We start from the raw sequence: 25,910 nt of genomic DNA on the forward strand, positions 1-25,910 counted from the left end.
CAGTCTGTCCTTTCATTCCTTGTAGTTTGTTGCCCTATAGGACGATCTCGTTCCAGCTTATAAGGTCATGCGCCAGCCGCGTCGCAGATCTTCTTTTCGCGCCTCGTCTTGAGCGTTGGAAAGCGCGTTCTTTGAACACGCACACACGTGCTCAGAGGCTTTGAATATACGGGTGGAAAGTTTGCCTCGTCCCTTGCTTGTGGTAGTGACAGATGCGTACGCATCTGATTTTCTTTTGACTCTGTCCCATTTTTTTTTTCGTCTAGTGACTGCTGGAGGGAACGCAGTTTCTGTGCCTTCTAACTCGTAGACCTATGGTCATAAGCTGCTTTTTAGCAATTCCGGGAGAACTCTCTCGTCGGGATTTTCTTTCTCCTTTTTCCCCAGTGCATGACGGCGTAAGTTGACGTAGTACATGCCATTTTATTAGTTCGGTTCCTTTAGCGCCTTTCTAGTTGCCTTGGAGGTAATATGCGCCTCCGTTTAATTGAGGCTGTCAGCCGCATACGCCAGTCCATTTTAACTTTACGTTTTCTTCACAAACTTCACTCTCTCTCTCCTATCAGAAAAGTACGGTGTCGTTTGTTTCAGACTTCCGCAGGTTCTTGAATTGTCCATCGCCATTTTATTCGAGAAGTTTACCTTCTTGTGAAGTTTTGATGCACCTTATGTGGTGAACTGCGTCGTGAGCTTGTAGCGCTTTGTTCATCGTGCCTCGCTTATGTGAAATTTTGTACATCTTGACAAAGAAGAGGCTTCATGCGAACAACAGAAACGCCTGTCCCACGTTGGCCTCAGCTGCAGTCGTTCACGTATAAGCTTACCGTTATCTGGAGAGTGCGGGGTGTACGGAAGGAGAGAGAGAGAGAGCGAGAGAGACCGACAGAGAGAGAGAGTGGAAAGCCGCGGAGGCCAACCAGGTGAGCTTCCTAGAATGTTTGCCTTTTCTTTCATTTCTTTGTCGATTTTTTCTTGGTTGTGGTAATGCTGTTCTATCTCTGCGTACAAGTCGCAGCACGGTAATGAACGTATATGGTTGTTAGACGGCGAAGTGCTGTGTAGAGTCATTCCTATCTTGTCCCGCGTTCCAGCGCCACTTTTCTGCGGGAGTTTGCTTTTTTGCTACCGGGCACGGGGGTGGTGGAAAAGAGGGACACTAAAGAGTTGAAAAAGAGGGATAAAGAATTGAGAGAAAGAAGGAAAGAACGCCGCAAATTCGACGCATTTCTACAGTTCGAAGGACGAGAAGCTTGTCAGAATTAGCAAGGTATAGGGGGATTATAGCGGGTGGCACGAGCACAGCCAGTCGTCGCCTGTGTAGCAGTTAGCTGTGTTCGTCACGAAGGTGCAGGCGATGTAATGCTGCTTCTCGAGGGAAGAATGTTGATCAGAGATGTTTGGGGCATTGGGAAGTGCACGGCACACGTCTAACTAGATATAAGGATTCTGCATCTCTTTCGTCACAGTGGAAAATCTATTCTGCGGAATCGGCTAAAAGACAGACACATTCCCCCCAGTGGCACACATCCGGGCATGCCCCGTAATGAGATTGCGGTTATGACGTGACCCACCGCGGTAGCGTAGTGGCTATGGCGTTGCGCTTGTGAGCTCGAGGTCGCGGGTACGATGCCCGTCGCGGCGGCCGCAGTTTACATGTGGTCAAAGTTAATGCGGAGTGTCCCACTGTAGGGTGCGCCAGATGATCAAACCGCGTTAATTTTGGCACGTAAATACTCAGAACTTAATCTTTATTAGTTTTGGCATGTAAAGCACCCATTATTTATTTTCATTTAGCAATGTTTGTTTTTTTTTTTGCGCGGGCTTGCAGCTACGCCTAGTCGTTCTTGATGCTGCACCAGCAATTCGATCGGACGTCGGCTGCAGTTTTCGCAGCTTCCGTCACGTGACGACGCGCGGAATCTTGTTTGGGGAGGCACGGAGTTACCCCTCGCGGCTTCGACGCGTGAGCTGAAAGCGAACAAAGCGAGCTTTTGTTCCTGTGCGCGCATTCCTTAAGGACTTTGATAACGGCTGCTCTTGAACCCGCTTATTCACGTTGCTCCGTAGTATCTGCATACAGCTTGCTTGGGTTTCGCGTGTACTTTTTAAATATTGATGGCTCGCTTGAGCTTTCTATTTTTTTAAGTCTTATCCGCGCTTTTTCAGGACGAAAGAATAAGGTTGCGGGATTTACACTAAGGAAAGCGCATTCGTAATCGCGCGCTGCGCCTGGAACGCATCTCGCGTGAAAGGTAGCGCCTGGAAACGCTCACCTGTCTGCCCCTATACAGCTTCCATGAGAGCAGGGAACGCGGAGAGTCTCACGTGTCTCGATATCGCCCAGCCGCGGCAGGCGTGTACTGGAAGGCGGGAAGTATGTGGCCTACACGCAGTGGCGCCTGCTGTATGTCGACCATGCGTTTTGAGCATTTCGTATAGCGTTTTAGGCTTCTTTTTTCGTTTCTTTCGCTTATATTGTAACTTTCACGGTGGGGGCTTCGTTTGATAGCAGGTCAGTATACGCTTACTAGACGCCTGCGTGAACTCGGCCTTTTACCATTTCGTTACGCACAACGTCCGAGCTTTTTCGATTCTAAAAGGCTTCTTTCCGTTTGTGGACGCTGATCCAGTTTCCTAACCTTTCTTCGCAAGCGATGCGCTGCGAGATGTCTTTTAACGACGGCTCCACCCGGATATGTCGAATGAGCTGGATGCTATAGGCTGCCATTTGTGCTCACATTTCCCCACAACACTCTCTCTCTCTCTCTGTTTACTATGCGATGAGGTTTACTGTGCGACAACGGCTTAGAGACATAATGTGGTCCCTAGCTTCGCATTCGCCGTACAATGTATGACGGGGAGAGCAAAACTTTGCCCGCCACACCAACTGTTGGTGGCCGAGTTCGTATCACATCACGGCGCCTAACACTGGGCCGTTCAGCTTTGGAGCTTGAAAATTTGAGCTGGGTTTTGCGCGCCAGGCAAACTACGAGAGTGGCGGCGCGGGGGCATCTATTTGGGCAGCTTCAGCAGGCACAATGCTGTAGCGGACGAAGACGACGTTCTGCACATCGCGAAGAAGTTGTTCTCGTGAACATCGCTGTGATAGCTTCCGGGTGTTGCTATAAATCAATCCAGAGCCGGACGAGTCTCTGAATTGCGCTGATTTCTCGGTTAAGCCGAACGTACTACTTTCTTTTCGCTATGGTTGTTACTTTGTGCATTAGTTCCACGTTACTGTTCTCGTTATGCCTGGCGTTTCTTTTTTTAACTGGTAATGGTAAAGCGCTTTACCAAAGCCAATGTCTAGCGGTTGCACTTCGTCACGCCAGCTATCTGTTTCTACCCACGCATGCGCTCCCTCGTCTAAGTGAAAGCTAGTGGCGATCGCCCATAACACAGCCGAACCGCGGTGGGCGTCGTTGCCGCGGAGCTGTTGATCCTGTGGAGCCCCTCCAGTGTTATTGCGTCTCCCGCCCCTGCTCCTGAAGCATTTGTTTGAAGGAGGCTCCAAACAAAGCTTTCTCTTTCTCCCTCGCCGGTGTCTGCTTTCCTCTCGTGGCTTCGCCCGAAGTTTGTGCCACTTCGCGCAGCCCCGTATGTATTGCTATTTTCGCTTTTAAGCTTTTGTGTGTAGGGGAAGAAACGCATGCGAGCTGTTGTGCGTAACGCTATACCCGTGCAATGCACGCTACAGCGTCGATGAAGCGTGAAAAGTGCGACAAACAATGTTGCAGGAGTCAACAGCGAAGGCTGGGGCACTCGCCGCGCTATCGCGCTGGCTACGACGTTGCTCGACGTGGCGGATTCGATCCCGCCCACAGTGGCAGCATTTAGATGGGGTTTGAACGCGAAAAAAAAAAAAAGAAACGCTCGTGTACTTAGGTGCGAGTTAAAGAACCCCAGGGGGTCAAAATTAATCCCTGGTCTCCCACTACGACGTGCCTCATAATCATGTCGTGGCTTCGGCACGTAAAACACCAAAATTTAATTTATTTGAAGTTATAGCGGTCTCGGTCGGGGAGCGCTCAGAGCTCTTCGCTTATCGCAGGTCTGTTACTTGTTCTCGGTTATATTGTAATGTGCTTTCATAGTAACGTTTACAATCTCGCAACGACCGCTTCGTTGTCTGTGTAAAGACGGCATCGAGGGGAAAGTACAAAGATACATAAAAAGATGCGACTTAAGAGGAAGCTTTAGCTCGGGTGCTCCTATCTAAATACATATAAAAGGAGAATTCGTTTTTCGTGACAACAACAGCACCAAATTTGAGGTGGTTTGTTGCATTTAAAAGAAAAACTTCAAATTTAGTGACTGTTGGTTTCGAATTTTCGGTCGTCAATTTTATTAAAAATGGCAAAAATCGAAAATTTTCAAAAAACGAAACCATCAAGTTTACAACTCTGTAACTCAACATCGAAAAATGATTATACAATTCTGTGAATTGCATCTAATAGTATATCTGAAGGGGACGGAATTGATATGTTACATATGAATATAAAAAATTTAGTGATATGGAAATAAAGCTTTTCCAGAACCCTTGTGACTAACGTAACGAATTCACGTAATATGTAAAATGACACATCTAATTTGTACGCTTTCAGTGATCTAATGGATGCCGTTTACAGAACCGTGACATCTGTTCTTGATGCAGAGCTGTGAATTTGTAAACTTCGTGCTTCTATTTTTTTCAAACGGTCGAATATTTGCAAATATTCTTAACAAAATTCAAGCCCTAAATTGAAATTCCGCTTCCAACAGTCACTAGAACTTAGCTTTCTCAGTCAAATGCAACAAATTTCATTAAAATCGGTCCCGAGGTTATCTCAAAAAACGTTTTTGCGTTTTACATGTATTTGAATAGCCGCGTCGGAGTTGGGCCAGAGCTAAAGCTTCCTCTTAAAGGAGACTGGGAGAAGCCTTCGTCCGACAGTGGACATAAAGAAATAGTATGATGATGATGATGTTGATAAAGATGCTCAGACAGACAGCTGTAGGTACCTATAGGTATTAGAAAGAAAGAAAGAAAGAAAGGAAAAGGATAGATAGATAGATAGATAGATAGATAGATAGATAGATAGATAGATAGATAGATAGATAGATAGATAGATAGATAGATAGATAGATAGATAGATAGATAGATAGATAGATAGATAGATAGATAGATAGATAGATAGATAGATAGATAGATAGATAGATAGATAGATAGATAGATAGATAGATAGATAGATAGATAGATAGATAGATAGATAGATAGATAGATAGATAGATAGATAGATAGATAGTCTTCAGTAACTGCAGCAGCCCTGCGTTGTTTTCTGAGTCAACGATAAAACGCAACGAAGAGTCCGGCAAGCTAGTTACACCAAGTGTGGGGAGTCTCGTCTCTTTTGTAGTAAACGAGGACAGTAAGATCGAGAACAGCGAACGCCCTGTCTGTCCCTGTCCCCCTTCTATTCATTGGTGCGTCTTCTTGCTTCATAAGAAGAATATGCGAAAGAAAAAGATAAATAAACAAGAAGCCCTCACTCTTGACGCAGCCTGCGCGAGCCGTCTACAACTACGCAATGGAGCAACCACTGCCTCCCCGCTCCCAGTGCAGAATTTCGAATCAAGCCTCACGAACCCACACGTTCGCCCTCATTGTGTTCCACTCTGTGCGCGCCCCACTTGATGAAATTCTGTGCAGGCGTTGCCAAATTCGTTCACGGCACCAAGGGAGATGCAGTCTTAGGTGAGGCACGATGGCCTATGTCATTCTACCCCAGCTGCTGAGTGATAATTATGGTGGGCGCAGTCATTACACTAACATGCAAACAGCACGTACTCCCACCGACTCGCACGTCGCACTGAAACTATTCACGAAATTGTGTTAACGCCTATAGACCTAGCTTGGAAGTGCTTCCGTAGCGCGCAACACATGGGTGGTGCTTCCCGATTGATCGAGATTGTCCCGAATTGCTAGCGTGAGTAATACAGAACACGTCCACGTATACTCAGGGTCTGCACTAAAATTTGTCGTTCCGCGTCATTCCTGATTTAAAAAATGAATGTGCTGGGAAGTAAGAATGACTTACTGGTCATCTTCGTCCAAATCTCCATTGTCGGAGCTTTGGATGTGTTTCGTATACGCGGTGTACGGTTTTGACGGAGCGAGCGCGCTGGCTAAAGTTTTTCGAACAGCCCAATAACTTGTCGCGATTGTCTGCGCCTTTCGTGTACTGCACGGTATTCGCTGGCCCGAGTTGTGGGGCGCTCTCACCGGACAGGAGGAAGACATCAAGCTCAGCCAGTCCAGCCTCTCCCCGATAGCTTGCTTCCGTTTTATTCGCCGACACTGCCGGGTGTGCTTTTCTTATATTCGTTTACTTTATAAGAGACTGGGCCATACAGAGTCACGCTGCGTCGCTTACATTGGGCTCTTCCTGAACAGCCAAGTTTCCAGTCGCAGCATGGAGTGGCTGCAAAGTGAGAGTTACGTGTTAGAGTGCTCTCTTCAACAGTGGACCACACTGTACCTGCGCGTCTGCCGGGCCTGTTTTAACAAGCCTTCCATAGCAGGCCTATATGGCCGCATTGCGACGTAGGAAATAAATAAATAAATAAATAAATAAATAAATAAATAAATAAATAAATAAATAAATAGACTGTCGCTAAGTCATTCACTTGCGGTTTAAAATGACGCGCGGAAAACAAATCAGCGTTTTTCCTCTCCGGACATATTGAACAGTAACCTCTGTTGGTACTTTCTGTTGCCCCTTTGAGAATGCGTGGTGACGCGTGGTGTCCGTGTCGTCGGTTTCTCATTTGAGCCATCTCGTTCATTCCTATTAGCGGCGAGAATTAGGAGTGGCGCCCTCTCGCGTGTGACGTCACGGCCAGGATGCCGCTCGCTCCGTCTCGCTCGGCGGCCGCGCGCGCGCGTTTCCTTCGTGCATGCTTGGGTTATGGGTGGTTCGAGCCGCACTTATTGAAGGGTATTTCGGCTTCTTTCTGCTGCCATGCGTGAACCACAGTTCTTTCTCCTGAAGCACGTGAATCAATAAAATTTGGGGCTTGGATATCGCAAGCTATGTAGCGTTGAACGGGGCTACTGGTTTTACAATGCATATATGCGCCGTGCCTGTCCATAAATATTGCGTAAAAAGAATGCCTGCAAATTCAATACGCGAAGTGGTGTACGATGCTTGGCTAAACACTTAACATTCCCTTAGAATTTAGCTATGAGAGACATTACATTTTACATGAAAGAAAAATCTTGGTAATTGGCGTCAGCATGTTATCTGTTTTAGAAAGACATTGCCCAGCGAAGCTGTCATCATGATTCTTATTACTCTGGTGAGTTGTTCTTGCCAAATATGGTCATTTATTAATGCGTAAAAGAAAGAGCTAGGCGCCCATTTTTTATGAAGAAGTCTGCTGGTAGTTTCACCCCTCTCTGCAACAGGCCTCCAAAAAACGAATCGCTCATGGCTGCTAACACGACGGCTGCTAACAAATACCATAGTAGCAATCACGTGAGAGAAAAGTTTCGTTGTTAAGATCGAGAGCCAATCAATTGCAAGCGATGAAATGTTTCATAGTGGCCCTCAGTAGCTTTTATCGACAATATGGCACACCCATCACGCAATGATAGCACGCAACGGTAGCAACCGACTGTCGGTATGGCGAAGCACGCTTTGTTCGTGAAACCCATCAGTTCACTACAATTTCGAATTGAAACCATAAAACATTTTTTACAGCTCCAATTGGAATAGCTAAAATATTCTCCAGCTACTACAGCGCAGATTAGATTGCCTAGAAAAGGAAAATTCAAGCACTTTCTGCCTCACCATGTCTCGATCCAGCGCTATGCAAACGGAGAACTATTCGCTTCGTCGGTACATAAAAGAGAACCTCGCCCAACTGCAGGCAAAATAAAGTTTGCTTCAACCCAATCGCAAACATTCATAAAGAAAACACCACAAGACTTACATATATATTCACTTGATTTTTGACCACAGAGGAATTATATCTTCAATATGTCCCATACTACTAGTGATTGACGCTTCGACTTCTTTCTGGCTGCAGCATGCGGTCCAACAGGCATATTTCACTAAAAAATTTAGCCGAGTAGCCTGTGTCAGTTCCCCAAACAAATTCGTCATCTATATTCCTCAAGCAACAAGCACCAGTAATTTTCTCAAGTGAGTTGAACGTGTAGCACAGAGAAAGGAATATATATTGGTGCATTCCAATTTGTATTCTGTAAATATACGTATAAGCCTAGGTTAGCTTTACTTCAAATTACCGCCGTTTAAAAGAAACACGTGAAGAACCGCCTAATTTTAAGAAGCAGTCAAATAAGCAAGTTGTGCTTGTAGAACCTAACTGCATTATCAGTTAAGTCCTCGTGTTACTGCCGAGCGTTTCTGTGAAGCAATGCAAAAATTTGATATTACACCATAAATTACTCGTCGTGAGCAAACCAGTTTTAGCGGATTGTAACTGTTGTAGAAGTCATATATAGCCAGTGACTGTGACATAACTGGATTCTTATTTTTTATATTTTTGCGGTTGTCGATTGAAAAACCTGCAATGGGCGGGTCTGCGCTCCTTCGGCTGGTACTGTAGCGTTGCCTTCGAGAGCTGCATTGTCGTCTAAGAAATAAGTTCTTTGAATAAATTTTCACAAATGAAGACGTCGTAAAAATATATTTGAGACGACCGCCATAAGTATACAGGCAGCGAGAACGAGGGCGAGCAAACTAAAACACCGCAGAAAGCGCCCGGACACGACAGGCGCGAGTCCTTGCCCTGACGTCATGCGAGCGGCGCTCGCAGCGCCCCTGTAGTTCGTTCTCGGGGCTAATAGGAAGTCACTCCGACCCACGCTCGCTAAGTACTGCGAGCGCCGTCGCTTTACCATTCCCCGATAGGGAAGGATCTGCCACCGCCCTTCGCCACTGTCCACCCTCGTCGCCTCTCATAAATGGTGGAAATTCAGCCTCACGACGCATGCATAGTTCCTTCCAAGAGTGAATCGCCTGCACAAGAGCGCGTGCGCGGCCCAGGTAAGGCATCGGCGGGGCAAACCCCGCGGTTGACGGTGATTGCCGCCCGGGGGAAGAGTCTCGGCCGTATGCAAAATTCCCGGGTCCTATATGAATATGCGCGCTCTCTAGCCGCTTCCGAAGCCCTGGAAGCGAGTTGTCTCATTTGCATAGCGCCGAGCCGTGAAAGGCCGCTAAAAATATTCCGAGTACAGGCGCGAGCGCTGTCCGTCGCTTACACGCTTCAGCATATGAAGCCAAGTGGTGGGAAGGGTCGAAGAGGGAGGAAGGGCGAGAGGCTGTAGTAACGTGGCACTGCGAACAAGCGATCCTTTAGGAGTAACTGTTCGAACTTTAGCATCGACAAACAGAATAAACTCCACACCCTGATTTTGTGGATGGCTTTGAGGAAATTTATTGCCGACTGCGTTGCCACATGCTTGGGATACGTCCGTTAAAGCGATTCATCAAAGGCACGTCTCCTTTCGGTACACTTATCCCGCCTGCATAGAACTTGCATTCCGGAACTTCGAGAAAAGTGCAAGTTGCGCGCGCTGAGATTCCTTTGCAGAGGCTGATCAAAGTCCTACCGGGAGTGCAAAGCGTAGCATTTTGTTCTAGAAGGGTGGTCCCTAGCTTACCGAACGCCGTGGTAGGCGATTATCTATCGCGTTTTGCTACTAAGCACGAAAGTCATGAGTTCGATTTTCAATCGTAGTGGAGGCGGAAAGCAAGAACACTCGTGTGCTGTGCTTTAGGTGTACGTTAAGTAAACCTGAGTGCTCTTACGACTGCTAGTCTTCTCACACGCTCACCGTAATATATATATATATATATATATATATATATATATATATATATATATATATATATATATATAGGAAATACCTTGTCATTCAAACAGACTTCGAAGATGCATGCGTTCTCATGTCTTGCACCAAGTTTAATTCCCCCCCCCACACACACAAATAAACACAAAGAGATAAAAAATAAAAATAACGATAAAAATATTGGCTCTAGTAATATCTCACAATGTCTCACGGCCTCTTGCTTACACGTGGCACCCGTTAACGTAACTTCGAAGAAGCATACGGCATTTTGAAGCTTCACGACCACTACAGCCCAAGTCGCCGAGGTACTGCGACTCCTTCATCTTGAAAGGAACCTTTGCGGGTGCCTTCGAGATGAGCTAGCATTAACGAGTGAAAGGTGGAGTGTCGTCACGCCACCTTCCTTCCTCTTTCCACCCTTCCCTTTTCCTTCTTCCACCAGCCTCTTCTTAACACCTGCAATGCAGTGCTAGTCCGCGTCCGTCACGCGAGAGAGAAGAATTTTCCCACACGGAACAAGCGCTGCACGTCTCCCTGCCGATCCTGCAGTCGCCAAGGGGAGCAAATCCCTTCCGGCAGGACGCCGGGAGCCAACGCTATCGCTCTAGGAAGGAACGATCAAAACAGCAAGCGTCGCTCCTTCGTATTCGCCGAGCGTCCTGGGGAGAGACAGCCGCATGAAAAATGTCCCGACGAGGCAAGGTCGCGGACATTCCGAAGAAATCGCGCCCGCCTCGCGCTTCTCTGCAACCTTTCAGCATATCCCGCCGTCGTCCGTAGAGGTACCGAGACGGGATAGCGGCGGCCTTGGGTTTGCGCTACACACGTTCACGTCACCTTCGTGGCGTGACGCCGGGTCGTTTGGCGGCGCGAAAGCTCGGCGCAAATCGGCACCCTCTACATCCGCTTCCTGGGTGACCTCCTCGCTTTGTAGTCCGTGCGTTTCTTCGTTGCTACTTGAACCCCTTCACGCCCTGGCTGACGGTGTAGTTCGATGCAGTGCGCCTCCGAGGCTTGGGGCTCGGAATGGCGGCTTCTTTGTCCTTTTGCGCCGTCGTACAATACGCAGCGGGTCGCAGCCGTACAACCCCGGTGACACCGTTACGCGCGTGCTTACCTGCAGTGTCTGTTGCATTTACCCGCAAAGCGCTTGAATTCGTTCCCCAACTGGCGTATATTGTGGCGGTGCAATTAGCGGGGGAGGAGGGAAAGATCGCGTTTTCGGGTGTTGCAGGGGCCACATGCAAAATTCCTTGCTTCACGCTTAATTAACTCAGTGAACTACACCGTTGTATGCTCCTGCTCGGAAGGTCTGTGAGGGTGCATATAATTTTTTTCCCTTGTTTTCAACGTACGTTCTTATCTATTGAGCGCATTGTTGCAACAGTTACGATGTCCGTAGGGTGGACGGGCTAAATAGGCACTGCATCGTGTAGCTGGAGATAATAATGCACGCTGAATTGTAGCCCTGGAAAACGCAACAGAATAGCACCACGTTTTTACGTATACGAGACTGGGGGAAATTACGAGCATCGCCTTGGAAACGTTGTACAGTGGGGGGGTGCCACTGAGCTCGACTTGTCTGACGGCACAGCGGGTTTCCTAGCGAGCTCGACCACCTTCTCCGCGGTCAAGCACTCTTCGCGAAGCGGAATCGCGAACAGGCGTTCGGTGCCGACACGGTGCACGGAACTAACGGCGAACTGCGGCGGCTCCTTCGGCCAGGTATCGTACGATAGACGGAACGTCGGCGCAACGTGTGGCGTGACATACGTGTTGTCGCAGAAAGTCCTTTTTTTTTTTGCGTGCGCCTGTTCCCTTTGTGCTTGCTTGCACGCGCGGCTGGTGGTGAGATGTGTGCAGGGGTAAGACGCCGCTTACGCCTGTCGATCGCGCTCCCCCTCCCCACCTCCCGCTCTTCTCTCCTACCCTCTCTCTCTCTCTCTCCTGCGCCTGTGGGCTTGATGGAGCGCGAGAAAAGTACGAAGAGATGAGAAGGCGTGGTGATGACGGGCGGCGCGGGGTACACGGCGATGTCTAATCCAGATTGCGACCCACGCGACCTTTTTCTGCACGCAGGGGGAAGTGACGGCGCCTTTGCGCTGGCGTGCGATGGAGGGCCTTTCCGCAACGGCGTCTGGCGATTTGACGCTAGGCCGACAAACAGTGGCGACATTGGCGCTCTATAACAGTGCGTGGATAGGCAGGCAGGCAGATGGAGGGAGGAGGAGGAAGGGAAAGAGATAAGAAGAAGGCAGGGAGGTTGACCAGAATCACGTCCGGTTGGCTACCCTACACCGGGGGAATGGGAAAGGGGGAAATCAAAGATAACAGGGAGAGAGAGGAGGGAAGGAAAGAAGGAAATTGCAGTGAGTTCGCTGACGTGTGCGGCCTTACAGAACTTGCATTAATAGGCAGGCAGAGGGACGCGTTCAAGGCGTCAGGGGAGTGGTTCGATTTGGGCACTCTCCCCCGCACGTGTCTACAAAGAAAAGGAGGAGAAGGCTTTTTTTTGCTGTGCATCGAGATTGTACGCGAATAGTGGAAATATTTAACTGAATGCGAATATTATTAAAATATCGCTATTAAGTGCGGAATCGAGTGCGAGTTTTCTTTTTTTTTTCTGTTGTTCCTAATTAAAGCAAAAGTCTTTGCATGGTCTAATTTACCAAACGCTACGGATACCAGCGAGTTCTGTCGTTGCCCCCGTCGTATGGCGCTCTATCAGTCTGCTCTGCGACATTTTGTGCATTGTTTTTCTTTTGTTAAAGTTGCCCCTCAGTGGCTCCGCAGCAGCATGTGTTGCAGCGCAGTCGGTGCATGGCTGTACATCTTGAGGACAGAGCAGCAGCGTATTGCATCGTCATTTTAATCCTCGAAACTATTGGGGCTTCATCGTGTTGGTTACACCCATTGTATAGCGTAACAACCTCCATAAGCGCCGCGTTTGTCCGCACGGCATTGAAGCTAACAAGCTGCATCGCAATATGGAGGCCCTATCAAGCTAAATAAATAAATAAATAAATAAATAAATAAATAAATAAATAAATAAATAAATATAGCAAATAATAGATGCATGAATCAATCGGTCGGTTATACTCTCTCACTAATGAATGAATAATTCCAATGGCACATCAATAATCCAGGCTTCGTATTCCTGCCAGAACCGGTGTAGTCTCCTGAAAAGAGCCATCGTAGCTCATTAAACCTGCAGAATGTAACGCTTTTTACGTCACGCCGAAACGCTACGGTTCTTGGCGATCGTCGTCATAGCAAGCGTGGACATTTTTCACCATCGTTGGCTCAAAGTTTCATTTACGAGCTTCGTGAGGCGCGCTCGGAAAGCAGCGGTGCAGAAACGTTGGCAGCTGTCACTTGTTCGATATTTCTTTCTTTTTGTCGCCCATTCGAGTCTCATTTTCAATTTTTTATGGTTACTCTCAAATTTTCCGGTATTGCCACCCTGGCGCGTCGAAGCCACACGTGAAAAACAGCCGTCGCTGAATTACAGCGAGAGAGGGCATCCGTGTGGAAAGGCTTCCGCGTTACTCTAGTTCGTGTTTCTTTCCTTTGCGTTTTTCTTTTCTTTTTAAAGCTCGGTGGTTCTTGTGCAACACTTTCTGCTTGACGGTTGGTGATGGAGCAGCCAAAGGCACAGCTTCATTGAAGTTGAGATTTTCTAGGCAACGGAACGTCGGCTACGATTTACGATAGAATTCCTGAGAATTACTTTTTTTTTTGTTGCAACACACGACATAGACGAGGAGTACGCACAGACCAGACACAAGGTGTCACTACTGAGCGATTTGGACGTCGCAGGGACAGATACATAAGAGGGCACAATTTTTCATGCTTCCTCGTAATGAAGTTTCACGAATGTCATTAAATACGCGCGCGTAAGGTTCGACTTTAGACGTACTGGCATTAAGGAAATTGAGGGGCTAGACAAGTAATGACATTAACTTTGCCCTTCTAACACGGGTATTAGCTTTAAAAAAAAGTGAGTCAGCGCTGAAAATTTGCGCGTGCGCCTCCTTTTCCTTTTCCCGCCTGTTTTCTGTTCGCAGTCTTTCTATCCTCCCTGCTATTCTCTCTCGGTGCCTTCTACTTCTACCCCTACATCCACCTCTGTTGGCCTCACTTCAAATGTCAGCTGTCTAAGCGGAACAGTGACAGTGCGATCACCGGACCGTTTTTTTTTCTGCTTTCCGCTATTTTTAAAGTGCTCTGAACCACTTTTTATCGAAGTGGAGAAAGACATTTGAAGTGAAGATAGGCTATTTTAGAACCACTTTGCCGCAAAAAGTACTTCAATGCGTTCAGCGGAAGTGGAGTTATCGGCAATCAAACACGGCGTCAGCTGTGCTCCCCTTCCTCCTCCAACGCCTTGCACTGCGAAGGCTACGGCGGAAACGTCACCGTGGCGCGTAGTTCAAATTTCCGATTTGGTGCCTATGCCGGAGCTAAACGTAAGCCAAACACGGTTGTCCTCAGAGAGCCGCAGTGCGCTTAGCCACTAGACTCGTGGCGACACCTCGCGGTGGCCGCGGTGTAGCCGAGAGCAGCGACCAATAGCAGCCGCGTATTGGAGTGGGCTTTATGACGAAATAAAGCACACAGAAGAGAGCGAGGAGCATGGGGTTTTCGAAACGAGAGCGTTTGAAAAAAAGGTGACTTCGCGCTCCGCTTGCGAGCTCCACCGACCGCGTACGACAGCAGAACTTGGCTGAGATTTTCAGAGCAGCGTATGCTACTCGCGGGCTATGTTATTTCACCAAGCCCGAGGGGTGGTTCAGGGCCCCTTTAAACAACCGATTGTCATTCCATAAGAAGGTAGAGGCAGACGCAAGCAGTATGTTCGAAGCGGAGTGAGGGTCATACTTGAAACAGAAATGCGTGAATCCTGCAGAAGCCCGTAGATGAAGCTACGCAAGCATCCACTCAACAGTTCTACCGTCCGAGTGTACTAGCGTAAATGTTTTTTGAAAGCGGTCGGAAACATATTTCAAAGGCTTTTTTGGACTGAGCAAGCTTTATGATTAAAATTTCTGGTACTACTCTAGAGCTTAGGAATGCAGTTTCACTTGGTTTGCCTACGCGGACGGCGATCCTTGAAGTCGTGACGTTATGAACGGCTGTAATGACGATGCATCTTTATTACAAATGCTCACGAGAACTGCTCGTGCTTAAGGGGATCGGGAATATGAGCAAGCGCGGGTCGCTGTGAGATGCGATGATAAATATTTTCGAAATGTATTGCACCCACCTTCATTAACTTTACGTAAAACAGAAATGAACCTACTACATGTGCTCCCGATGTAACATTATATGTTTTTCTTTGTTCGTTTACACAGTTGCTAACGCGTTCCGGTGTAATCCTTAGCGACGGAAAATTAACTCTGCATAACGGAAAATTTGTTTCCCTGTCGCAGCCTTAGCGACGGAAAATTAACTCTGCATAACGGAAAATTTGTTTCCCGTAGCAACAATGACAATCTGGTACAGAGAACGCGCCACTTCTGCTTTTCTTCCCATTAGGCCGCGATGCCGGACCTCGACCATGTAGCGTCTCGTTGTTGCCAAGGCAACGACGAATCAATTAGTCACTGCGCTAGCAAGACGACGTCGGAGGCTGAAGCTGTCGTGCAAGTGCCTTGACGTTTGCGCGGCGCTTAACGCAATCCGCCGCGTCTTAAACGCGCGGATCGCGAGCTCGTAGGTGCATATCAGATTAGGTGGGGCCCTTTTGCTGCGAGACATGAAGCCGATTATACGGCCGATGATTTCGAGCGGACTTGACTGTGTTTAAGCTTAGCGGAGGCCTCAGCGGCCACGATAACCCTACGTTGAAAATCTTGCGGCTTCTGATCGTAGCGTGGTGCTCTTAATTGCACGTCCAAGGCACAGAAATCTACAAAAGCATTGTTGCAGTGCCTCTATTCGACAGACCTTGGCGACCGTGTGTAGGATGGGTGTGGACCTTTAAAAGTGCACGAAACTGTGCTCTCTCTACCTCCCCCCCCCCTCTCTCTCTCTTTTCATCCCTATACCCCTTCCCCGAGTGCAGGATAGCCAACCGAGCGCGTGTCTTGTTAACCTCCCTGCCTTTCCCCTCTCTTTCTCTCTCTCTCTCTCTCTCTTGATCTCAGCTAAAGCATTGCAACTTTGTTGATCGTTTATTCGGGCACACTTGATAAAATATGGCTTCTGCTGTTGTGTAAGCGGTCGGGGGTGCCACTCCCGGCTACGGTGGTCGGATTCCGAGGGGGCAAAGCGTAGAACTTTTCACGTCATTTGAATCAGGTTATTAAAGGGATACTCCGGCGTATCTTTTTTTAACCGTATTAAGATATTCACATTTTCACACGACATTGACCGTCCTGCCGTCGGCAGGGTGGTTCAATTCGCTTAGAAGCTCATCTATAATGTTAAATAACCAAAAAACGAGGTATACCGAAACCGAAACGGGTAGCTGCTTCGCGTGACGTCACGATGAGTCGATGACGTCAGATCCTACACTACACTAAGAAAGCGAAGTTGATGATATCTTCTGACGACACCGGGATCTTTTCCAGGTCTTTCGAACTAGGCATGTAGCGGCGATTTCGGCGACGATATGAGCACTGAAAGATCGCCGTTTTGTTTTTGAACCGCCACCACCACCGCCGCCGCGCGAGGCACAGGCTCAACTCATTGTGCTGCGGCAAGACGAAGAGAAGCACCGGTTATCACGTCTCTCAACACGATGATTGTCGGCCGTGGTATCGTAGAAAGAAAGGAGCCAGCTTCGTCGTTTCTGGACGAAGGGGTGGTGTAGTTTAGTCTCTGACGTCACAAGCACAGGGTGGTCAGTAAAATGTCATACATTCGAGGGCATTAGTCGGGAACACGAGTTTCCCCACGGGGACCGCCCAAATGCCATGTAGGGGGGGCTTCGCCCCCCATCATATATTTAGGCAATAAATGTTTCTACCACCACCACGCAAGCAATCTCTAAAATTCATTTTCAGGATAGCTAAATCACTTGCAGTCATATTATTCGGAGTAGATAATCATAGTGCAATAGAGAACGTATATTCAAAGTGTTATTAAGTTCACTGGACATGAAAAATTCAATGGAGTTGCCCTCTAAGAACGCCAGGTGGGCGAAATATTCCTGAGCCCCAACGCTACGGCGTCTGTCATAGTTTATGCAATGTGCTGGTTTCGGACGTAAAACGCCGCGATTTTCTTTGGTGTAGTACAAACATATTCTTTTTTGTGTCCTGCCTTGTGACGAACGAACGAACGAGCGAATGAACCGACCAAAATGATCGGCCCGATTCCCAGCCAGTTGTTGTTGGCAGGGAAGTTTCGTTAACGCGTCTAGTTTTTTAAACGTCAAACAAAGGCTGATAGCTGTGCCGGAAATGTAGCTCGGAATTGTTCTCGGTGTGAGCTTGCCCAGCTGACGGGCCGCTATTGCCCTTGCATCCCGGAATGGGTCGATGCATCTTCCCCTTCCGAGCTCCTCCTACCGCCACCCTTCTTTTTCTTTACTTCTTATGTTTCGAAAGGTTCGCTGAATTGTTTAAAATATCTGTTTCCTTATTGCATTTCTCTGACGTATCTGACGAGCATTTTATTGAGCTTCGCAAGAACTGTGCCGCTTAGAGATGGAGCAATGTTTCTGACAGCCCGCTATATAGTATAACCGTGTGAGGACCTCTCGAAATCCTCAAGCTGGGACCATGCTCGCTACTTTTCAATTTGTATTTCTGTGGCGGAAGCAAGTGCAGTCGGTGAAGAGAGAGCGCCTCGAATCTGGGCTCATCCCTTCGTAATAGATTTTTGGGACGTTGGACCCTTGGAACGTTGGAATCTTAGAACGTTTCGTCTAGGCGTGTTTTCGTGGTGCGGAAGCCACTATATACTCGACCGCTCCAGCTCGATCCGTTACGGCGCTCTCGTCACATTTGCATTTTTTTCGCCCAGCCGAATCTTTGTTTCGCGCTGTACGTGTATCTGGAGTTCCTCGACCTGCGGTTGCTCGCAACGAGCTTGAACAGTCAGCTTCAAAAGTTTCCGGAACGCGGGATCTTAGGAGACGCTAAATGTTTTCCGCAGCTTGGGTACGCAGACTGGTCTCCGGATACTGTTGCATGGTTTTTCTGGTTACGGTCATAAACTATTCGGAAAGTCAGCGTTTTCTCCGATACTATGGTCCGTAAGCGACTGCACCGAAGGATAGCGTAAGTGGAAAGGACAAAGATAGCGCGAGGAGGCGAAATGTAGGGAGGTCAAAAAGCCGAGCTTCTGGATTGCTACCCTACACGGGGTAAGGTAAAGGGTGAACAGAAGAGTGAGAAAGTGAGCACTGTGCGCAATCAGATGCACAGAAGGGCAAAAAAAGGAGAGAGAGAGAGAGATAGAGAGAGAGAACACGCTATCTTAATAGCCCTTTCTTCCAGTGCTTGAGTGCTTCGCTCAATAAAAAGAAACTGTAAATCAGTTTAGACCGGTAAAGTATAGTCTTTCAAAACTATTCTAGTTACTTCGGGGTAAGAGTTCTTATATTAGAAGATACATGTAAGATCAAAGTAACTCTTTTTTTTAATTTCGTGCGCAAATGGCAACGAGGTATTCTTCAACTGCTAGGAGGTCAACTGCTAGGAGAAGCAAGAAATAAATAAACATATACCGCTAAATAAATAAATAAATAAATAAAATACGAAATAAAATTTCTGACTCTGTACATCGTAGCGGGTGAACGAGACGGGAGAATGAGATAGTCAGTTAAAACCCACCTCGGAAAAACACACCTCCGTCCACACCCCAGAAGTCTGCTGACCTATGTTACGCGTCAGAGGCAGATTTGTTAAATAGTTTGCAAGCCTTTTTGCCAAACTTAAGGGGGGGGGGGGAGGGTAGAGAGAGAGGGAGTGGAGAGAGAGAGTTAAAGAATTCTAAAGACCTTTGCCTGGTGGCATACCTAGCCTGCTACTCCAGTTGGATGGGATGCAAATAGAAATGATGTGCGCAGTTCACAAGAAATGCACAACGCTTACACAAATCGAGCACTTTGCACTGAGCTAAAGTTTCTCATTAAGGCCAGCGTCTCTGCGGGAACACAAAAAGTGCTCTCGTTGCGCGAGATGCACAGGCAACGCTAGTCCTAGGACCAAGTACGTGTCTTAGTTCAAAGTATTTGGTGGTGCGGACGTAAAGGCCCTTCTTTCTAGAGCAAATAGCCTGCAAGCGTAATTTAAATGGCCTGTGTCTACACCTTGCGCGTAGGACACAGTGGCGACCTTATGCGAATTATTTTAAGTGGGAAGTATGTAAATTATTTGCGACATTAAGTCGAGCGCGGTGCAGATGTGCCCCATCGCGGCTCTTAAGGTCACGCGGCATACGAAGCTATTACATAGCATCGTAAGTGCGAAAGGGACCGAACTGCTGTTGCGTGTTGGTCCAAACAGTACGCTGTTCGCGCCACGCAAAACGAGAAGAGAGCTGATTGTCAAGCTTTGGCTCTGTAATATAGTTGTGTTGCAAGGTGTTTCTTTTAGCAGTGGGCCCTTCTGTGTGTGTGTGAAAACATTTATTGTAATGAGGTCCGGAGGCTCGACTTCTTAAGCCAAGGCGGGCCGCTCCCACGTTGGCACTGTCAGGCCAAGCCTTTCAGCGACATCATGGGCCCTCTGGACGGCCCTTAGTTGGTTCTGAAACAATGGGCTTTGAATCCTTTTCTCCCACTGTGTCCATTCTTTAACGAGGTTGGGGAGAGTCGCGGGACACCCCGCCAGCATATGTCTGATTCTAGTGATGCCATTACAATCGTTGCAGTCCATCTTAATCTCCCTCTTTGGATATATTTTATGAATGGTGTACGGTATGGGATGTGTACCTGTTCGCAATAAGCGCAGTGAGACTGCCTGAGCCCTGTTCAGTTTTGAATGTGGCAATGGGAATTGCCTGCGTCCTAAATAGTAGTGTTTGGTGATGTCATTGTATGTTATTAAATGACCTCTAGATTCCCTGGCTTGATGGTGAACGGCTCTGTTGTGACTGTCACGGTTAGCAAGTCCCCGTGCCAAGTCATGAGCAACCTTTTTGAGGTTTATCCGAGTCTCGTCCACTTTCCCATATGCGCAGAAAACCATCGGATTTCGGTTCTCATAATCCCAATGTTTTCAAAAAGTTTAGCTGCAACACCAGCTACGTAGCCTTTATCTGTACCTGAGTGCTTTATTTGAGGGTCGGTGCTGTTCACTGTCATATCTGTCTCCTTTTTAGTCTTCACGGATGGGCATACAGAAAGAGACAGAGAAAGACGCTCTCGTAAATTAATTAGTTTTCAGGGTGCGCTCTGTTCAAGTGGTTCGTGCGCGTTTCCAACTTTTTGGAGCGCTCCGTCGCATGCATTATTGGTGCTCCAGCGTTGAAGTCCCGCGCTTGAAGATCAAGCGATTAACCCCAGCTAACGGGATCGCCAGGAGCGCAGGTGAGCCTAAAGGAAAATAAATCTGTGGCAGTTTCCTCCCTTCCGAAACCTTGATCTCCTTAGCTAAAACGGCTGAGGGATAATTAATGTTTTGGAAGCGTGGTAAGTATCCGGCGGCTTTTTTCCTTCGGAAAAGAACCAAGCAAAAAAGAAAAAAAAATGACTGTAAATAGTGACTTGGTGCTTCAAACTTTGAGACTTGAGTGTGTGTGCGCGCGCTTTTTTTTAAGCTTCAAGCTTTAGAGTGGGATCCTGCCGCACTTTTTTTAATGCAGTACTTTGCGATAGTGTAGCTTTCTTCTGCGCGTGTCAACTGAACTTTTATCTAGTTTGACGCTGGCAGCTTTAATTTCTTTTGAGGCGTTGGATAAACAAAGCCGCGTTTTTTTTAGCTTTCTTTTTCGTTTTTGGTGATGAAGGGAGGGGAGAGATGGCAAGTAGTCGCTTTCTGGGGAAAACGCGGGATGTACGTGCAAAGGGTTGGCTAGACCAGTCGCAGAGGCACGCAAATTTCGCGCATGTGTGTGGTCTTTAGAAAATTTCGGCCTGTTATAGGGCTTGCGCTGGTTGTCGCCAAATAATCCTTTATTTGTGATGGATTTATTCGAGTGAAATTGAAAATGGCAACTATTGTATCGGTGGTGGCCATTCTTCTTCTTCTGCTTCTTCTTTTTTTCTTTTTTTGAGATGATCTAATGGTAGAGGTTGGCGCCTCTAGGCGGCACGGGCTGCTCGTCACTGATTGGCAAAGAAAAAATATTCTGGCGAAATTTGTAACAAATTGGGGCAACAAGAGTATCACAAAAATTGGTGAGTCAGCATTAACAACAATTTATGTGCATGCATCTATGGACCCACAGAAGATGAACGTGTATACAGTTTCATACGTAAGCACAAGTGCTTCGATTTGTCCGAGAAAACATAAAGTCCACACTTTCACACACAAGTACACAGACTGTAAGCATACCCATTCATAACATAGTACATAAACATGTGACAGCTTATCAAGCATAGACTTACATCACACATGAACCTTTCAGCGGACTCTAAAATTTCACGAAGTCTAGGACACCGGTGTTTGCTGTGAAAATGTTTAAAGCCACAAGCGCGGTTTCTTTCTCTGATGCCTCGCTGTTTTTTATGCGCCAAGCAGTTAGCTTTAGTTGAATGTGCGTACATGTAAGAACAATAAATATATGCTGAAATTTCGCATTGTTGTTGCGACGGCTTCTCCGAAAGGCTCCAGAAAAAAGTAATTGAGGCATACTCAAAGCCCGAGACACCTTACTCGCATCGGGATGACTACTGCGGTGACATTGTCCTGACCATGTAGTCTGGCGTTGTCAGGACTGTCTATGTGGTATGGACCGCTTTCAATTTTTTTTTCGCACCGCTTTGTACCTAGCATACTGCAAGCGTGCAGTTATTCGTGAAGAAGTTTCATAAGTGGCCTATAAGAGTTACTGTACATAATTAACTGCTCGTAGTCTGTGGGCTTAGTCTGTCTGTATCCGGACTGAAACGATGCTCACGCGTGAAACCTTTGCTTGGAACCAGCAGCGAGTTTTCATTGCCATCTTTAGTTAGGACAACCGTAAGCTAAGGTAATTTCACATTATTGCTTTTGGTATGCTCGTGGAAATGTTATAGGTTAGTGTTCAGAATTATCTTTCGCATAAGCATTAACTTGGCGATATAACTTCAGCATTCAAAAACGAATGTCGCCGAGGATATAACGCCACTGCATCCTCCTTCAGTGCTACCGCATGCAGCCACCTTCTTTGGCTCAAGCACGGATTCACCGTTGTTCCCGAGCTATGCATTTCGCCCACAATACAGTCGAACCTCGCTATAGTAAAACGTGTTAAAAAGAACTAATATATATATAACAAAGTAAATTTCACTTCCCCTGCAGCCACTTTATAGCGACGTTTTACTGTATATGAAGGACACAACGGGCCTTCTCTTTTTCCATTTAATCTGGATAACAAAGACCAGCAGATAAAATTTTTTCATGGAAATCACACAGAGATTTCCAGCGTACCTATATATAGTAAGAATCGTCGTCATGGAAGCGTCGCGTTTAGAAAAAAAGAAGCTCATTCATGCGTATAACTTTCTTCAGGTGTATCAAAACTAGACGTGACAAGCGAACATGCACGTTACACTTTTTTATATATATAAAAAGCAAGAGATACGAACGTTGCACAATTTAAACATAATGCGCCTCTTAGTAACGCAGTGAACGGGGCTAGATGTTGGACGTTCATAATTATATCGCGCTTAGTGTTACACTTACGAACGTAAGGAACAAGATGCGGGCGTGCGTGGCGCGAACTACCAAGTGTTTAGTACTGTTAAAGAACACGCTTATATACAAGGATACGTAGCGTGGAGGGAGGGATGTAAAGAGATATAACAAGGCGACGACATATGATGGTGCTTTGGGCCGAAAAAACGTTGTTCACTTGCACCCGTTCGCCCTGGCAAACTCGACCTCAGCTTCGATAAGCACAATGGATGGAGTGCTTACGCACTTCTCTTTTTCTTTTGCTATCGCAAGTGCCCCCAATATTTCTGGCTCCGTTTTTGTTTTTGATGTGCCAATGAGTGTGGTGCTCCCTAGTAGCGGAGAGCATTTGCACTGTTTGCAGTGCGAAGCCTAGTTGCTAGGCGCTGTCAGAAGCAGGCACGCGTATTTGTGCTCCCATAACTTGTCGTTTAAACAGCGTCCGATTTGCCCAATGTACACTTTCCCGCAATACAGTGGGATTTGATAAACCACTGAACTAGCGCATTCCACGTACTTAGACGTAACCTGTCTAAACGACAGGTTATGGGAGCACAAATACAAGTGCCTGCTTCTGACAGCGCCTAGCAACTTGGCTGCGTACTGCAAACAGTGCAAATGCTCTCCGCTACTAGAAAGCACCACAGTCATTGGCACATCAGAAACAAAAACGGAGCGAGAAATATGTGAGGCACTTGCGAGAGCAAAAGAAAAAGAGAAATGCGTAAGCACTCCGTCCATCGTGGTTATCGAAGCTGAGGTCGAGTTTGCCAGGGCGAACTTGTGCAAGTGAACAATGTTTCTCCGGCCCAAAGCACCATCACATGTTGTCGTCTTGTCATATGTTTCTATTTACGCCCCCTGCCCCCCCCCCCCCCCCCCCCCCCGCCACATCTCCTTATATGTAAGCGTGTTCTTTAACAGTCCTAAACAGTTGGTAGTTTGCGCCACCTACGTCCGCGTCTTGTTCCTTATGTTGGTCAGTGCAACACTAAGCGCAATATAATCATAATACGCCTCGTTGCTTGCTCCCTTTTGCTCGCCACAATGCGGAACAGGCTAAACTATTAATGGTTTTGCTAAATGATTTGCTTTGACGGCCGCAGAGGCGCCGCAGACGTGAAAACCGAAACCATGTGAAACCCGTATCGAATACTCGGTGTATCAATACAAGTGCAGGTGCTGTGCACCTGTCGCTTGGCTCGCGTAGCCACAGCAACGTTACCCGCCAGTGCAGTCCCCTGTGTGGCAGAGCCGCCGCTGCGGAGCGCCTCTGACGCCGATGACGTGCTCTGTGCATCCGGTCACGTGCGCTGCTGAGAGAAAGCGAGCAGTACGAGGGGGGCCGGAAATTACCGTTAATTAAGAACCGGCGCTCCTTCCAGTGTGGTGTTTCTCCTTCTGCAGCGCCTCTTTTTTCCCGATGTCTCAAGAGGAAATTTCGATGGCCCCGTTTTCCTTCTGGCTCCTCCTTCTCCCTTGGCGTTTCTCCCGAGAAAGCGGGTGCGTGGCTGGCGTGCGTTCTGGTCGTTTGCGCCTCACCAGTGCGGTGTGCTGTGGGTTCATCAACCGCGACTCCTGCCTACCCCCCTCCCCCCCCCCTTATTTTGGAGGACGGCAGTGGGAAAAGACGCAGCCGCTGGCCGTCGTGAAAAAAGGCCAGATTAAGGTTCAATACGAGCGCCTCAAGAGTTTGCGAAGTGGGTGTTTGGAATCTCGCGGGAGAGTCCCCGAATGGAGGCCAACCTTCTAAGGATTAAAAAGAAAAGTACCAAGTTGAATGCAAGTTGTTCAGCCACTTCGGCGGCTGGAACAGATGACCGACTGCGTGGATTCTCGAGCACGCCGGAGCGCGGTTTGTGAGCAGCTTGGTTCGCTCCTCTGGTTACGGCGGGCAGCACAGCCTGCGGTGAAGGGGAAACCATCAGCCATGTTCTGTGCCAGTGTGTCAGTATTGTGCACAGAGACGCTCACTCATTGCTGTGCTCAACGACTTCAATCACCGGTCTCTGTCCAAAAAGACTCAACCGATTAATTAAGAAAAAAGAAGCTGTCATGTAGCTCTCACTTCGTGAAAATGTACTTTATTTTGGCGAACATCTACACCACGTCATGTTCCCGAAAGTAAAGGCTTGCAGAACACCACGTGTTTTAAATTATAGGGCTTTGTTACCTCAAGAATGATCGCGGATGTGTGCAGAGGTCACCATTCGAGATATGCTCGGGCACAAACGAAGCGCACTCGGCTGTACCCTCAGCTCATGATTTCTTTATATATATATATATATATATATATATATATATATATATATATATATATATATATATATATATATATATATATATATATATATATATATATATATATATATATATATATACATATATATATATATATATATGTGTGTTTCTTTCATATGTGCTTCTATTTGCGTATGTTAACAAAATGTAGAAAGATTGCCACTGCAGATAGTGTTACATTGAACGCAACGCATCGCTTGCTTATCCAGTTCGCATATTTATTCACGCTTCAAATAGCGATATCTTATTCCAACCAACGCATACAAGTCCGCCTGAGCCAGGGTAATTTAGCCTACTGCTCCACACAGAGGAAAATACAAAGAAAAGAGGGCACCATAGCCGATGGGGCCGGGCCACTCCGATGTTACGCAGATGTTTCAAAACGTAGATCAATGACAATGTGAGATAACATACACAAGGAGAAGTCTGAAAAGACCGTTCTTACGTTGATTCACAGGGTAGAAGAGGCTGGTGACAGATTCTTTCAATGGTACAGGAGACTTGATGAGCAGTTGTGTTTATAAAAGTTTCCTTCCAAAGTCAATACAGTGGCGGAGAGGGCTATAGAGTTCGAACGAGGCAACAACGGAACCACGCCTTCGATTAGACGCGCTTTCTTCTGACAGGCATTTGGCTAATTTGGGAACAATGAGGAATCATGAATTTATTTTGCGTTGGATGCGGGTGGAGCTAGTTTGCGCAGATGTTTGTATAGGCATGAGCTGCGATAAACGGCTGGGTTAGTTTGAGCCGAGCGAGTGCTGATGCTTCCTTGACCTGCGTTGTAATGCATGATGTTAAGCTCCGCAAAGCAACGCTTGCGATAACCCGCCGTGGTGGCTCAGTGGCTACGGAGTTGCGCACGAGGTCGCGGGATCAAATACCTGCCGCGGCTGCCGCGTTTCGATGGGGGTGGAATGCCCCACCCAATGCCCGTGTACCATGTACTGGGTGAGCCCTAGGTGGTCAAA

General features: G+C 47.3%; 2 long non-coding RNA genes across 2 annotated transcripts in view; one reads left to right on the forward strand and one right to left on the reverse strand.

Moving 5' to 3' along the window:
- The window catches only part of LOC135920952 (uncharacterized), a 552,461-nt gene that overhangs the window by 96,934 nt on the left and 429,617 nt on the right, over positions 1 to 25,910 (reverse strand). Inside the window, exon 4 of the long non-coding RNA XR_010570372.1 lies at positions 6,263 to 6,461. This is a non-coding gene — a long non-coding RNA (uncharacterized lncRNA). The remainder of the gene's footprint in view (positions 1 to 6,262; positions 6,462 to 25,910) is intronic.
- LOC135921926 (uncharacterized) overlaps positions 3,416 to 25,910 on the forward strand; it is a 124,787-nt gene continuing 102,292 nt past the window's right edge. Inside the window, exon 1 of the long non-coding RNA XR_010570677.2 lies at positions 3,416 to 3,597. This is a non-coding gene — a long non-coding RNA (uncharacterized lncRNA). The remainder of the gene's footprint in view (positions 3,598 to 25,910) is intronic.

The sequence above is a fragment of the Dermacentor albipictus genome, chromosome 8 (genome assembly GCF_038994185.2).
Source record: "Dermacentor albipictus isolate Rhodes 1998 colony chromosome 8, USDA_Dalb.pri_finalv2, whole genome shotgun sequence".
NCBI lineage: Eukaryota > Metazoa > Arthropoda > Arachnida > Ixodida > Ixodidae > Dermacentor > Dermacentor albipictus.